Here is a 17,560-nt window from a genome sequence, read left to right on the forward strand (position 1 = left end):
ATAAGAAGTACACTCATCAATGTGTTAATAGCCTATGTGAATTCTTCATAGGATTAGAGCTAGGGAAATCATACTGGCCTCATCTTACTGTCTGTTCTTGTTTTGGAAGGATTCATAGACCATTGGCTTTGGCTTTGTTATTCACCATGTGGCCAGTTGATTCAGTTGTTGACAACAGACTGCAATGGGAGCTAAGGGCATGGCTCCAATTTCCCAAGGCTAGTTTACTTCATTTCTTTCTTTGGGCACCCAAGTGTACCCCTGGTTCCAGTTAGTGGGTTTACAAATATGTACCTTTGGTTGAACCTTAAGACACTTGGTAACTGAGAGAATGAATCAGCCCTGATGCCAGCAATAACATAAGGGTATCAGAGTTGATGAATTTTTCTGGATTTGGTATTCAATTTCTATGTCAACCAGTATTACAAAAACAAATCCAAACAACAACAAACAATTCATGGGAAATGCCCTATTTATGTTGGATAAGTAATATTTTTTGTTTATATATGAGTGCAAATTATTAAGGCTAATCTGTTTACCAGACTCCTTCTCCCCTTACAGAATTTATTTCCCTTAGCAAAATTAGTTCAATGTATTTCTTTATGTTTACAATTCCTTCTTGCCTTAGACTACCTCTAAGTTTTTCCTTGTAAAAACTACAAAAAGGTACATGGGGTAACAAAATTAAGAAATAATTCTAATTTTTCCATAAATATACCCTAATTTAATGTTTAAAGCTAATTCACATGATATAAATATTATGTGAATTTAGCTAAGTGAAAAATAAAGTTGAAAGTGGGATTATTTTCTGTTTTCCTTCTCTTATGACAAAGTCTGGATTTTCTGGATTTTTAAATATTTAAAAGGAAACTCACTGAGTCTACTTAAGTTAGTCATTTATGTATAACCCCTCTTTAATGCTGACAAAATAATCTTTTATACATAGATCATTATAATGCTTTCTACATGAGATCTATGATTATTCCAAAATGTGGTATATAGCTCTATGTATATAGATCTATGTACATATATATATATATATATATATATATATATATATATATATATATATGTAAACAATAGCGACAATATCAAACCAACCTGAATGGTTGAAGATTGTCTATTATCTTTATAGAAGAGCAATTCAAAATAGACAGCCATTGGTACCTTACCATCCTCTTAACTGAAAGTGTTACCCAAATTGATGAAATCAGATTTGTTGCATAATTTTGATCAGGGCACTCCTCTACTCAGCAAACCAAAATATCTACTTATTTCACTTACTGAGCAAAGTTCAAATCCTCTTGTCTGAAACTCAAGGCTCTCCAAAAACTGGCATTAGCCTACTTTCCTTGCAACATTTACTGCATAATTTTTGTGCTCCAATCAAAGAAAACTATTTTGTGTTTCCTTGAATATGCCTTGCATTCTCTCAGGTTTGTGCCTTTACTCATAACTTCTTATACCAGAATCTTCCATCCTCTAATTTATTTGTCTGATGAATTCCTAAATTCTTTAAAATCCAACCTAAATGCCATTACTTCATAAAATCTTTTCTTGATATTTATTCCTTTTTAAATAAAAGTTAATTCAGTTAGACTTCATGTATCACTTTATTTTCAACTCTTTAATGCAGGGATTCTCAATGTGTGTCCCTGAAAAAGTCAGATTTATGGCAAGGAGTCTTGCAATCTATAAGTTCACAAAACTTCATTATTATTTATTTTTATATAATATAATATTTATTATAATTATATATAATTATTATTATATTACATAAATAATATGATAATATATAATATAATATAAATAATAATAATATTATGAGAGGTATGAAGTGGTACCTCAGATTTTTCTTAATTTGCATTTCTCTAATCAATAATGATTTAGAACAATTTTTTTTATATGACTAGAAATGGTTTTAATTTCTTTATCTGAAAATTGTCTGTATGCTTTGAGCATTTATCAATTGAAGAATGACTTGTATTCTTATAAATTTGAATCAATTCTCAATATATTTTAGAAATGAGGTATTTAGCAGAACCCTTGGATATAAATTTTTCCTCAGTTTTCTGTTTCCCTTCTAATTTTGGATGCATTGTTTTTGTTTGGACAAAATTTTTTAAATTTAATATAATCAAAATTATCCACTTTGCATTTTATAATATTCTCTAATTCTTTTTTGGCCATAAATTCTTTCCTTCTCCACAGATCTGAGAGGTAGACTATTTCTTGTTCTCCTAATTTGCTTATAGTATTATCTTTTATGTCTAAACCATGAATCCATTTTGACCTTATCTTGTTATAGAGTGTTAGGTATTGGTCAATGCCTAGTTTCTGCCATATTATTTTTCAATTTCTTCAGCAATGTTTGTCAAATAGTGAGTTTTTAATCCCAGAAGTTTGAGTCTTTGGGTTTATCACATACTAGATTATTAAAGTAATTGACTATTGTGTCTTGTGAACTTAACCTATTTCATTGATCAACTACTCTTATTTCTTAGCCAGTACCAAATAATTTTGATGACTACTGTTTTATAATATAATTTTAGCTCTGGTACAGCTAAACCACCTTTGTTTGCATTTTTTTTTCATTAATTCTCTTGAAATTTTTAAGCTTTTGTTCTTCCAGATGAATTTTGTTACTTTTTCTAACTCTATGAAGTAATTTCTTAGTAATTTGATTGGGATGGTCCTGAATAAGTAGATTAATTTAGGTAGAATTGTCATTTTTATTATATGGAAACTGTTGTTCTAATGTATTCATGTAGTACTATATATTGTAGTTATCTCTATTTCTATCTATCCCATTCTGGATTATAAATACCATTCTCTGCTGAACTGTAACCTCCATGAACATGAAAGTCATGTCTTATCTAAAGTTCTTTTTTTTCCCCTTTGTTTCTTTTCTTTTCTTTTTTTTTTTAACCTAATGCCATACTCTGCACACAGTAAATGTTTAATAAATGTACAATCAATGATTGAATGATCACTGGACATTATATGAAGGGCTATGTTACAAGATATTACTAACAAGTAAAACATTTCAACAAGAGACAGCATGAAGTAATGAATACAGAGCTAACAGTTAGACTCAAGTTCCCAAGTTCTGTCGCTGATACATATTTGGACTAGATTGTTGATTGGACTAGAACCAGTCTTTAACCTGTGAATGACTAGAGCCTAATAGAGCAGGATAGTGAAAGGAGAGTCAGGGATCAAACAGAAGTTTAATAAATTTTAAAGTGAGGAAAACACTTGTCCAAGGGAAGTCCTCCTGAGAAGAAGGGCTTAACTTGCTGGCTCAAAAGCAATGCTTCATATATATAACAGGGAGGTGGACTAAGACAATCATTCTTAGTTTTGAATAGCACTTCTCCCAACAATCTCATGTATGAACAATGCAGTCATTTCTGGTACATGTGGTACACAGAGCCAGAGTTAGTGTAACAGTATCTGATTTGGTTCACTGAGCAACAGCTAAGTGAATTATAATAGATATTGTAAACATATTAAGAGATGTGATGGATCACCTGCTTCTGGCTCACAAGTCCCTGGGAAATAATGTAAGCTCACTTAGTGAATACCTGGTTCTGGTCAAAGCACTATACTTTTGGCAGAGGGTGAGATCATCCAGAATGCAAAGAATTGTTGTTATGTCAAGCTCAGGGCACAGCCTGCTTGCTGGCTCTAGCTCTGGGAAACAGGGTATCTCTAAAATGTTTTGACAATATTAACTGGTATTATCCTGAACAAGTTATTTTGTCTTTTAGGGCTGTGGTCAACTCTCTAAGCTTATTGACTATATATAAATTGCTAATCTGCATCATTTCTAGTCCAATAAAAGACAATTTCAGCACTTTAATTATTCCCTATTCTTCTATCCACAAACACTTTATTAAAAAGTTGGGTAAAAAATAGTTAAATGGCTAAGAGAGAAAATAACAAAAAGAACCAAGGGACCTAGATAAACCACCGAATATCTTAATAATTTAAAGTTGATTGTAAATAGAAAAGAAGAATTTATTAGTACTCCCCAGTTTCAAGCTCTGAAGTAAAAAGTATCCAAGAATAACTTTGATCATGAGTACTGCAAGTATTACTCTCAGGGACATATCATTGGTAAGGCTTGATACCAATAACCAGCTACTTGTAAAAGATAAATACCAATCTGCATTGTTTCAATAGGTCATCCAATGATCTTTTACAATTAAAACCCTTCAATCAACTTGTCACCCCCACCCCACCACCACTAATTTAACTGCCTTCATTTATTATTATAGGCTCCAGGGAATTCCTTATTTCAATCAAATACCATGAAAAAAAAAAAAAAGATTTCTTATTTCCCCATTTATCCTATCCTCCCCTACATTCTCATTCCCCTGTGCTAAGACATCTTGTTCATTCTCCTTTAACTCTGCCAAAACTGTCCCAAGTGGGAAAATTTCTCATATTTTGTCATCTTATTAACCCCAATAATCAGTGACCAATGAATCCACTAGTCTTTTCAACTTTCAACTTTTCCAATTAGTACTGTTGTAAATCTCTATTTTATTTTATTTTATTTTATTTTAAGTCTTGTCAGCCATAGGGTAAGGGAAGAGCACATGGTAAATATGTAACTAGATTGCAGCATACTGAAAGTGTATTACCCTTTATGGACTATTCTCCCAGTTTACATTCACACTAGTGAATATGAAACGGTGAATAATATCTCTGGTTCTAGAGTACCTATGGGTGTCTACTTCTTACTCAGTAGCTTTTGAGCACTCACCAAAGTGCTTTTCAATAATCAATAGCTCTTAACGAATTAATTAAATGGCATAGTAACAACATTAGCTATAAAAACATTCCTTCCAGAAACCTAGGATGCACTTTCTTACTAAATAAACAAAGAAGCTTTGAGAAGAATGAACATATGCTTAGAATGCAGCAGTAGTAAAGTACATGCTTTGGGAACATATATGGCCAAAGCTACTGAGTTCGTTGTCTTCCAAGTCTTTTCTCTCTTCTTACAGTGCTTTTTGCAGCTCAACTCTCAATTGCCTTTAATTAATCAATTGCCAATTCTTTTTCTTCTTGCCACAAGTCTCATTCTTGGAAGTTACTTCTGACTTCAAGTGATAATCTCTCTATCTTAATATTCACCTTAAACATGTATCTTTGTTCCCTCCATTATTCTTTATACTCTTCAAAGTTTTTATTTCTGCTATGTAAAATTTTTTTTTAATAAGCAATAACTCATTGATAGATGTATGACTGGATGGTCATAAGATGGAGGATGGGAAGAAAAATCCCCATTCTCTCCTCTCCTTCAATGGTGTCCTCCACAGGCTGCTCACAGTTTCAGTTCACCCAAATTACCAAACTTTCTAAGCTTTAACTGTACAATAAGATTATTTAACTATTTAAAGGTTTAACTATTTTAAAACATCAGGGGTAATAGTCACTTGATGGCCCACCCTACACTCCCTTCTATATCAATTTAAAAAGTCTCATATGCTCATATGCTCATACACTGTCACCATGTCAAAACCTTGCTATCTATGTCTATACTTGATGAGTATATCATATGTGCTGGTTTGGATTTGAGAGGATGGAAATTAAATATCCCTTCTTTAGAAAGAATTACAAAGTACAGGCTATAGAAAGGGGGTCATAAAAAAAAATGTATGAGTGAAAGAAGTGAAAAGTGAAAAGAAGAAGTGAAAGAAGATGAAGATGTGGTCGTACAGTCAGGAGCAAGGCATAATCAATAGATAGTCCATGTAATTAATTGGTATTGAGCTGTTAAGAGAAAGCCCACAATCCTCTCCCCTTCTCCCCAGCATAATGGATAGATGTCTTATTATGAATATATGAAGTATGGGGATATATGAACAAGTTATGAATAAGAGTTGCACAAGGTGTATAGGTATAGATGACTCATGATCTGAATCATATAATCACATCAGTGTGATTAGATCACAGATGTAGCTGATGTACATATTTTAATAATTGTTTCTTGTTTACATATATTTATTTATATATATATATATATATCTTTTGTTTGTCTTGTCTTTTATAGTATAAATTTAAATTCCTTAAGTGAAAACAAAAAAAAATTAATTTTTATTTTCTTTGTTTTGTCTTAGGTGGTTTTTAGCACTAGGGCTGGCGCTGATTTAGAGGAACATCAAAAGACCACTTTACCCAAAAATATTCTTCTCATTAGTCTACCTCAGTGATTAAAATGTCCACTAATTTTGTGGTGTGTTTTTTAATGCCCACTATTTAAAATATTATTTTGGATTGCTATTGTTTTTTCCCCTCAACAGCATTTTATTTTTCCAAATACACATAAAGATAGTTTCTGGCATTTATTTTTTGTAAGATGTTTATTCCAAATTTTTCTCCTTCCTCAAGACAGCAGTCTGATATAGGTTAAATATGTACAATTCTATTAAACATGTTTTCATATTTGTCATGTTGTACAAGAAAATCTAGGCCAAAAGGAGGAAAAATGAGAAAGAAAAAAGCAAACAAATAAATTTTAAAAAGTGAAAATATTATGCTTCAATCCATATTCAATATCCAGAGTTCTCTCTATGTATATGGATAGCATTTTCCAACCCAAATTTATTGTAATTGTCTTGAATCACCACATTAGAGAGAAGAGCCAAGTCCATCAGAATTGATAATCATGTAATCTTTTTTTTTTTCTGGGACAATTGGGGTTAAGTGACTTGCCCAGAGTCACACAGCTAGAAGTGTTAAGTGTCTGAGACCACATTTGAATTCAGGTCCTCCTGATGTCAGGGCTAGTGCTCTATCTACTGCGCCATCTAGCTGCCCTCTCATCATGTAATCTTGCTGTAACTGTTATATACCATGTTTTCTTTGTTCTGTTATTTATCTTAGCATCAGTTCAGGTAAGTCTTTCCAAACTTTTCTGAAATCAGCCTGCTCATTATTTCTTATAGAACAATAATATTCCATTACATTCATATACCATAACTTATTGACCCATTCCCAATCTGATGGGCATTTATTTAATTTCCAATTCCTTGCCACTACAAAAAGAGCTATTATAAACATTTTTATTATTTGTGGGTCTTTTTTTTTTTTAACCTCTTTTATGGTCTCTTTGGGTACAAACCCAGTAGTGACAGTGATGAATCAAAGAGTATAGTTTGGACATAGTTGCAAATGGACAGATCACTTCACAACGCCATCAACAATACTTTAGTGTCCCAGTTTTTGAATTGTTATTATTTTTTAAATATTGTAAAAATGTTACCTATTGAAAAAACCTGGATACCATTGATCAAATCAGCTAAATGTCATCTAACCCAGAATGAAGTGGGACTCAATATTAATAAGTTAATTGGAAGGAGACTACCAAAGAGAAAAGAATACTGAGAAGTGAAGAGTGGTAGAAGATCCTGCACATAAAAGAGACTGTTTGAATATTCTAAATGTCTAACTAGAAGAGAAAAGGAATGAAATAGTAAACCAAAGAAAATGGGTCTAGATAATGAGAATAATGGAAATAAATTTCATCTGTTTTAGCATTTTGCTCTGGGTCTAACAAGTACAGGTGTAATTGGAAATTCCGGCAGTCAGGACAAATTCATTTGGGAAGGTAAAGAAGGGGAACAGTATTTTTCCTTTTTTTATAACAGCATTTATAATAATGCCTAACACATAGTAAGTACTTAACAAGTCAGACTTAGAGACAATGAGATGACTTTAGAAGAAAGTCCCCCTCTCTATGTTATCATGTTAAAAAAAAAAAAAAAAAGTTCCATTCAAATTTACTTGACTAAATAAACTAGACAATATCCATAGGAGGACAATCAGGAGTATAAGGATGTTGAAGTCACACAATATTGAGATTCAAATGAGGGAACTGAAGATGTTTATTACAGAGAAGAGAAAACTTAGAAGTGGCATAATAGTTATCCTTGAATATTTGACAGGCTACCATGTAGGAGAGCATATTGTTATTTTTGTGGTTGTTGTTGTATTATGTTTTTGTTTGGCTTTGGGGACAATCAGGGTTAAGTGACTTGCTCATGATCATATAGCTAGTAAATATCTGAAGCTGGATTTTCCTGCTCCATCCACTATGCCAGCTGCCTCTCTGAATATACTTGTTCTATTTGGCCTCCAAAAAGCAAAACTGGAGGATGATGATGAGAAGCAGTTTTAGACCTCATAAAAGGAAGAACTTCACAAGAAATAGAAATAATTGTCCCAAACAGGAACAGACTGCTTCAAGAGATGGTATGCTTTTTCTCACAAGCATAGGTTAGATGACTAGAACTCTAAATCAAATTGAGATGTATCTGCTGGATCCAGGTAGTGAGGCACTGGGAAAGAATGGTCCCTCTCCAACATCCTTCCTAGCCCCATGTCACAAATCCCATTTTATTGCAGGTTATTCCTGCTGTGTTTCCTGGCCCTGGAATGCCACTCCCTGTAAAGGTCCTGTCGTCTTTTCAATTATAATCCCTCTCTGGGAGGAGATCTCTTTTCTGTAAAATCTTTTCCTCTGTGAGCAGGTTTCTTAGGAAGCCTCTGGAGCCTCCAGCCAGACTCTCCTTCCAGACCACCCTCCAAATTCAATCTCCTAGTCAGACTCACTCTAGGCTCAATGCTGCCTCTTTTATCCTCCCAGAGAATGGGCGTGTGAGAACTCAAGGGCTTGTGGGAAAATTACTTCAACCAATGAACTTGCTCCTTTTAAATGTTGTGTAAACTCCTTTTCAGAACTCCTTTTAAAGGTGTAATCTCCTTTAAATATGTAAACTCCTCCTCAGAAGTTCAAAAGTGTAAACTCCCCTTAAAGACCCAAACCAAAGGTGTGAACTAGAGAATTGTTAAGTACCGATTTAGCACTTAGTAAGAACCTAATAACCCCTGAGAACTTTATTGCTACTTACTAGGATCTGACATCCCCCTAGAGCTTTTTCTCTAAAATTACTTTCCATCTACTTTGTAGATATCTTGTATGTGTGTATTAATGTATATATGAGCTCCCCCATTAGCTTGTTAGCTCCTTATGGGAAGGAACAGTATTTTTTCTTTCTTTATAAAGCATTTATAATGCCTAGCACATTGTAAGCACTTAATAAATACTTGTAATTATTACTGTTGATTATCCCAGGAATTAGAATTGCTAGTTGTAGCTCTTATTATTCATGTACTTCCTAAAGTATGATGTATAAAACTGGACACTCCAAATATAGTCTAACCACATTGGTTTTCCTATAAATATTAGAAAATATTTGTATAGAAATACTCAGAGTAGGTATATTCAAAGTAGTAAAACTCTGGAAAGAGCCAACAAGTCCAAAGTTAGGGAATAGCTAAAAAGTCATTTCATATAAATATTTTAATAGATTCGTCGATACCACATGGTGAACATTCCGGATCAACCATTGAAGACCACAGCACTTCTATGCCTTCTCATCTTATGAGATATCCTTTTCTATATCATGTCACAAATCCTCCAAAGACAATACTTGATATTCTGAAGATCTTTTTCTAGGTCTTTTAAACTTTCATGGGTACTATACACCTATACTTGTGCTGTCTAGTTCTTTTTTTCTACATGATTTATATGTTTACATGTTTCTACATGATCTACAGTTTTCTACATGATTAGCTTGACTCCTTTTCTGATTGTATGTTTCTTGAATGTTATCCTTTATGCTAAAGAGGAAGTATGGATTAGTGGCTAAAATGCTGAAGTTGAGGTTTAAATCCTCATTCTGACTTACTAAGTGGAATCTAGGGCAAGTCTTTTAACCTCTCATAAGTTAAAGTCAACTTTCTAAGACTTACCTACTATGTTTCATATAGGTTGCAATTTATACTGTTGGAGGAAGTTCTTATGCTGGTAAAGATCACAGATTAGGGATGTACTGACATCTTTTATGCCACTTATTGTGCACAGCTTTTCACATATATTTCAGTCTTTTTATGCTCATTATGTAGTTCTCCATTGTCTTTTGAGTCACTCTTATTTTGATTCTTTCCCATAGATTGCAGTTATCAAGCAATAAAATTACCAGTCAATCAATATTTCTTCATAACCCTTACTATGTTCCAAGCACTGTGCTAGGGACAGATAATAAAGAAAAAAAGTTTCTACCCTCAAGAAGTTTCTATCACACAGATAACAATAACATAAATATGCATACAGTATAATAGAAGATAAAAATAGATAAGAGGTTAGTAGAAGCTAGATGATCAGGAATCACTTCATGTAGAATGTAACATTCAAAGAGAATATTAAAGGACAAACATGGATTCTAAAAGGTAATAGTTAGGAGGGACTGTGTTCCAGGAATAATACAGATTTTCTTACCTCTGGTGTCTGAAGATGATATATCTCACATTTCATTTCTCTCCCAAGGAGCTTTGATTTTTTTTTTTAAATAGTATTTTATTTTTTCCCAGTTGTATGTCAAAACAATTTTTAGCATTCATTTTTACAAATTTTTGAGTTGCAGATTTTTCCTCCTCCCCTCTTCCTAAAATGCTAGGCAATTTGATATAGGTTTTACACACACACACACACACACACACACACACACACACAATTATGCTAAACATTTCCACATAAGTCACAGTTGTAAAAGAAGAAATAAATCAAATGGGAAAAAACATGAAAAAAAATAAGGTAAATTTTAAAAGTATGTTTTCATCTGCATTCAGAATCCATCAGTTCTTTATCAGGATGTGGATAGCATTTTTGCATCATGGGTCCTTTGTATTTGTCTTCAACCACTGTATTGCTAAGAAGATCTAAATCATTCATAGCTGATCATCATACAACTTTGCTACAACTATGGGCAATGTTTTTCTAGTTCTGCTTATTTTATTTTTCATCAATTTGTACAAAGTTCCAGAATGGTTGGATCAGTTCAAAATTCTCCCAGCAGTGCATTAGTGTCTCAATTTTCTAATATCCTTTCCCATGTTTATCATTTTCCTTTTTTTTTTTTTCATATTAGCCAATCTGATAGTATAAGGTGATACCTTAGAGTTGTTTTAATGTGCATTTTTCTAATTAAAAGTGAGTTAGATAACTTTTTTATGTGACCATAGAGAGCTTTGATTTCTTCATTTTAAAACTGCCTGTTCATATTATTTGACCATTTAACAATTGGGGCATGGCTTGTATTCTTATAAATTTGGCTCACTTCTCTATATTTCAGAAATCAAATTTATAAGAATATAAGTCATTCTCTAATTGATAAATGGTGCTTTGGTTTTTTTAAGGGAGTTTGAGGAAGATATTTACTCTCTGCCATTGGCTTAAGTCTTCACTAATTGTGTTCTACCAGTTTTGGGGGTTCCTTGCACCTCAATTCCATTCAACTATTTAGCAGTCAGATGGGGTTTATGGAAAGCATATTTACATCAAAACTATAGCAAGAATAAAGAGAGAAACATTCCCTCAATACCTGGAAAACTAATTCCTCTCTTCATCTCAATCTCTGATGAAAGGAAGAGGATTAGCTTCACAATTTAGCTTAGTTCCACTTAGTTTGTAGTCCAAAGTTCTCCTTAGGTTTGAGTCCTAGGAACCTTGCTTCTCAAGACTTTCTTGCTGGCCTGACAGCAATATCCAGCCTCAACTCTTGCCTTTAAAGTCACCATGCCTGGAATCCAGGTCCAGTGGGGATTTTTCTGCCTTTATCTAAAACTAAAAAAGACAAACAAAACAGAGTAAAACAAAACTTAATGTTCATTTCTCAGGTTATGGAGCAAAAGAGGAAGAAGGTTCCCCCCTCCCCTGCCCCTTACTAGTTCAATTAATGGTGCTCATACTATGGGTAAACAGGACTTTCACTCTTTCTGGATAGGCAGTGAAATTTTGAGGGGGCCTTAAGAAAAGTGACTGTTCTAGTTCCATTTTTTTTTTTTTTTAAACAAAGCCTATTCTGGATATGTTACCAATAGATAAAAGGCTACTCCTGTGTGGTAGAGGAAGGCAGAACATCTCCCAGAAGCAGAGTGCTCCCAGGATTTGTTGCATTGTTAAACCAAGCTTCCACCAATTAAATGACTGGGACTTTTAGAGCTGCCATCACTCCATGATTCAGTCTAACTCAGGGATCAGAGCAACTTCAGTTAATTGAAGAAGCCTAGATATTTTACAGGGGAGAGAGGGGCCTCAGTCACACACTTCTGATAAATTTCTGAATTCTGCTGTCACAGAAAGGAGACACCAATTAATTTGAAAATCTGCAAATATATAATCTGGAAGTTTTCAAACATAGTTTTGAAATGAGAGGTGGGAGTATATGTCTATGGGAAGGAGGGATGGGGTGCTCAAAAAAGGGAATAAATATTAAGCAGAAAAAGAAGGCATGTTTAAAGAAGAGATAACTTATTGCTAGGAAGATTAGTCTTAAAAGACTAGAGAGTTTTCTGAACTACAGTAGTACATTCCTTGACAGACTATTTCTGTAAACAACTTTAGAATTAAACACAACCATGTACAGACTCACCTGGGCACAGAGCTCCTGTGTTTTATCAAAATGACTTTTGCCAAAATGATGAAGTTAAGAGAATACATAACCTGTCATGAAAACCCAGTAAAGTGAAACATTACAACAGAGAGCAGGAAGTAAGTCTCCCCCTCAGAATATCATCATCATCCAAGCATGGGATAGTGAATTCAAGATTGCAAACTCCCTGCTTAATTAATTGTGGAATATGGAAGAAGAAGAAAATTAGTCCAGAGGACATGGATTAGGTTCACAGTAGTGAAGCTATACAGTTAAAAAGAAATCTTTGAATTCATTTAAATAGTCTCCAGAGGAAAGCATCCCATTACTAAAACCTTCCTTAGTCAACATCATTTCACTATTGGAACTTTTGTCTCATCTCCATTGGATTGTTTACCATAGGCTCAAGTGCTGCTAGAGTGTCCATTTAGATGGGAGGTTCTTAACATTTTTTGTGTCAAGGATACCTCTGGCAAACTTATAGACCCCTTCTCTGAATGATGTCTGAGATACATAAAATATGACGTTGACATGCAAAAGAAAACTATTGAAAAATATTGAAGGATAGTTATCAAAATAATTTTATAAATCACAATCCCCTTGAAATTCACCTATAGACCCCTCAAAGGAAGACCCCATGATAAAAATCCCTGCTTTAGTCATACATAATTATATTGGACCCAATTTCTCTTAAGATTCTTCTGAGTCTAGAAAAAAGTTTGGATTAAGAATACCTAAACCTAGGACATTCAACTGGAGACCAAAGGGTCTGTTGTCTGCCAGATCAGGACTTCCCCTTCAAGGGGGTACAAAAGTGAGAAATGAACTATGGGTTATTAGATGACTTCTGCATCAGGCTTTGAACTCCTATAAAGACTGCCTCTACAACAATAATTTCTTTTAATAACAGCTTTTTATTTTCAAAATATATTCAAAAATAGTTTTCAACACTCACTTTCCAACTTTTTGTCCCTCACTTCCCCCTTCCCTCTCCTAGATAGCAAGTAATCCAATATATGTTAAACATGTGTAATTTTTCTATATATATCTCCACATTTATCATGGTGCCCAAGAAAAATTAGGTCAAAAAAGAAAAAAAAAAAAAGGGAGAAAGAAAAGCAAGCAAACAACAACAAAAAGAGGTGAAACTACTATGTTGTGATCTACATTCAATTCCCACAGTCCTCTTTCTGGATACAGATGATTCTCTCCATCACAAGTCTATTGAAATTGGCTTGAATCACCTCATTACAACAATAATTCTTATCTATAATTTGATCTTTTAAAATAGGATATGTTTAGTGCAACATATGATACTTAGATTAAAACAAAATCACATAAACCACAAACTTACATCCTATTCCCATGAGTTGACAACAAATGATTTATTCTTTTTAGATAATTTGTCAAGCAGAAAATGAAAGTTCACACAGGTGCAACTAAGATGGAAACTCAGAACTTTTGACTCCAAAGTAAGTGCTCTTTTCTATTGTATTTCCTTCCATATATGCCTCTTTCCCATAACAGCTACAATATAAGTACAAAAATTACAGATGGGATTTGAAAACTGCATGGAGGGCAGGGAAGGAAGGGTGAGAGAGGAGAATTTTTACATTGAGAGTTCTTTGCATTGATGAAATCACAAAAACAAACCAAAATAAATACCACTTTTTGTAATCTCTGACTTTATTTGGAATTTTATTCCTTCTTTTATCTGTATTCATTTAGTTTATTATTTGTTGTTGTTTCATGAAAAGTATTGAAGGAGACATCTGTGTAGATGATAAACTAATAGCCTCTATCTTCAATACAGTCAATAAGTATTTCTAAACCTATCTTTAAATACATGATCAGCTATCCCTAATTATAGTTGCCTTAATTCATTGGAGTTATTCTTGGACTTTACTGTACCAGAAAGGAGATAGAGAGAAATAATCAAAGACAATATGATTTCACTGTATCCTTCCTTTCTTAACTTTCATTTTAAAATTATCTCCTTTAAAGTTTATTTTTTTCAAGCTATATTTAGCAAGAAATTTCACTTTTATTGTTTGCTCTTTATTCTGTCACAAAGAATATCCTTTAGGCTTAGGAAAGAGTAGAAACAAGAGATCATGAAAAGGGATAACTATCAAATAAGCTCTTCATAGGTAATAATCACCTAATTACAGTTGTATGCCAGCCTAAATTCTTTGCTGCTAAGAATTCAGATAGAACAGAATTTGCATAGGGCCATTATAAGGTTCTTATTGAAATCAATATGCAAAAAATGGAAAAAGGGTGTTTTTCAATCTCACTCTTATTGTCTTGGTTTTTTTGTTTTGTTTTGTTTTTTTACATCTCATCTGATACTCCCTCCTTTATTTCTTCATCTTGCATTACCATTCCAAGAATTATCCCATTCCTGCTCTTGTAAGAAATGATTGCCTTTTATAGAATTCCCCTTCTCTGATATGTTTCATTTATCATCACAGTGATTTTAGCATCTACTCTACGAAAAACACGCTTTTAACCTCTGAAGAAAGTTTAATGACAAATAAAGCCCATTCTTAAGTCTCACGGAGAATACAGATTAATAACTAGTACAAATAGTATAGTTCCATAGAGTCCTTCCCATCTGAGTTTCTTTGAAGATGCAAAATCTGTCTGATTCTTTAAAACTTATTCAGGCTGACATGAAGAAACCAAGAGAGAGACTACAGGGTCTGTATCCCAAAGAGATCATAAAAAAGAGAAAAGAACTCACATATGCAAAAATTTATAACAACCCTTTTTTGCAGTGCAAGGAACTAGAAACTGAGTGGATGCTCATCATTTGGAGAATGCCTGAATAAATTATGGTATATGAATGCTATAGAATATTATTGTACTATAAGGAACGATCAGCAGGGTGATTTCAGAAAGACCTGGAGAGACTTATATGAACTGATGCTAAATGAAGTGAGTAGAACCAAGAAAACATTTACGCAGCAACATTATGTGGTGATCAACTCTGATAAACTTGATTCTTTTCAACATTGAGGTGATTCAGGCCAATTCCAATAGACTTATGATGGTAAGAGCCATCTGCATCCAGAGAAAGGTCCATGGGAATTGAATGTGGACCACAATATGGTATTTTCACCTTTTTAATTATTGTTTGCTTGCTTTTTTTCTTTTTTCATTTTCTTCCCTTTTTGATCTGATTTTTCTTGTGCTACATGATAAATGTAGAAATATGTATAAAAGAATGTACATGTTTAACATATATATTGTCTCCTGTCTAGAGGAGGGGGTAGTAAGAAGTAAGGGAGAAAAAGTTGGAACACAAGGTTTTGCAAGGGTAAATGTTGAAAACTATCTTTGTATATATTTTGAAAATAAAAAGGCTATTATTGAGAGAGATAAAAGAGACAGAGACAGAAACAGACAGAGAGAGAGGGAGGGAGGGAAGTAGAGAGGGAGAGAAAGAGGAAGGGAGGGAGGAAAGAAGAAGGAGGAAGAAGTAAGGAAGGAGGGGAAGAAGAAAAAGAAAGAGGGAGGAATAAGAGAGGAAGGAAGGGAAGGAAGAAGGGAAGGGATGAAAGAAGGGAGAAAAGAGGAAAGAAAAGAAGAAGGAACAAGGGAAGGAAGAAGGGGAAAAGAGAAGGAAAGAAAGAAGGAAAGAGGGAGGGGAGGGAAGGAAGAAAGAAAGGAAAGGAGGGAGGAAGGAAAGAAGGAGGTAGGGAGGAAGGGAGGAAAGGAGGAAAGAAAGGAAAGAAGAAAGGAAGTAGGAAAGAAAGGAGAAAGGAAGGAAGAAGGAAGGAGGGAGGGAAGAGAGAGGGAGGAAAGTAGAGAGGAAGAAATGAAGGAAAGAAGGTTTCCCAGTCATCAGTGGGACAGATCCTACTCACAGAGGTTATTGTTTGTCCTTTGTTCTCAAAGGCATCAGAAATGCAAGTGAGTTGGATTTAAGTGAGGGAGAGCTGTACAAGGTCACCAGCCTCACTTTCTCTTCCACAACCATCTGGGCCCAGTGGCCAGATATAGATCAGAATTACTGAAGTTGGCCCTGAATGCAGGGAGACCTGGGGGTTGGGGCCTGCTTCACACACTGTCTTTTAGCAAGGCATTTTGTTTTACCTGGTGTTAAGTCTGAAAAATCCAGACTTGTCATCCATAAGGCAAATAGGTTTACCATTTTCTCTTAGTCTCATTACCTTTCTCTCTGTCTCTCTTTCTACTCCAGGGACAATTCTACTCTTGGCTCTAGCCCAAGATTTACCCCGAAGGGAGAAAGTAAAAGAGATACTCAGTATATAAAAAGGAATAAGGTTTAAGACAGGTGATTTATTACTATCTGAAGAAAGCAATTATAAACTGAAGAAAATCATAATATGCTGCACAGAATTAATAAAACAAAATTCAGTAGCTTGATTTATTACAAATACAGTTGAATAAACTTAGAGGTTTATATTAAAGATTCTTTGGAACTTAAATTCCCCCCCCCCCCCAAGAATACTAATTAGCTATGATACATTCTACTCTTCACTGTCAGATTAAACACAGTGAGGGTCTGGAGGGACAAGGTGAAGAAAGAAAAAGTTTCTCTCTCTGATAGAAGGCCATACTATTTAGGGATGCTTTAGCTTCTCCTAGCCCTGTCTTTCCCTAGAAGTGTTATCTTAGCTGGCTTTTCAAACTCTCCTCAGCCCCAGAGTTGATCAGAAAAATTATTTTGAAAGTATGGCAAGTTATCCTGTGAAGGAAAGGAAATCAATCAATAATCAATAAACATTTATTAAGCATTTTCCATATTCCAGGCACTGTCTTAATTGCTGAAGATACAAAAAAAAAAAAAAAAAAAAGCAAAAGATAGTCCCTGCCCTTAAGGAATTTATAATTGAATGGAGGAGACAACATGCAAAGAAATATATTAAAAGCAAGCTTTTTATGAGATAAATAAGTACTAATTAACAGTACTAGAATTAAGAGAGATTGGGAAAGGTTTCATATAGAATATAGGATATTAGCTACGACTTAAAACCAGAAAGGTCTGTAATTGGAATGGAGGAGGGAGAGTGTTCCAGGTA

The sequence above is a fragment of the Sminthopsis crassicaudata genome, chromosome 3 (genome assembly GCF_048593235.1).
Source record: "Sminthopsis crassicaudata isolate SCR6 chromosome 3, ASM4859323v1, whole genome shotgun sequence".
Classification (NCBI taxonomy): domain Eukaryota; kingdom Metazoa; phylum Chordata; class Mammalia; order Dasyuromorphia; family Dasyuridae; genus Sminthopsis; species Sminthopsis crassicaudata.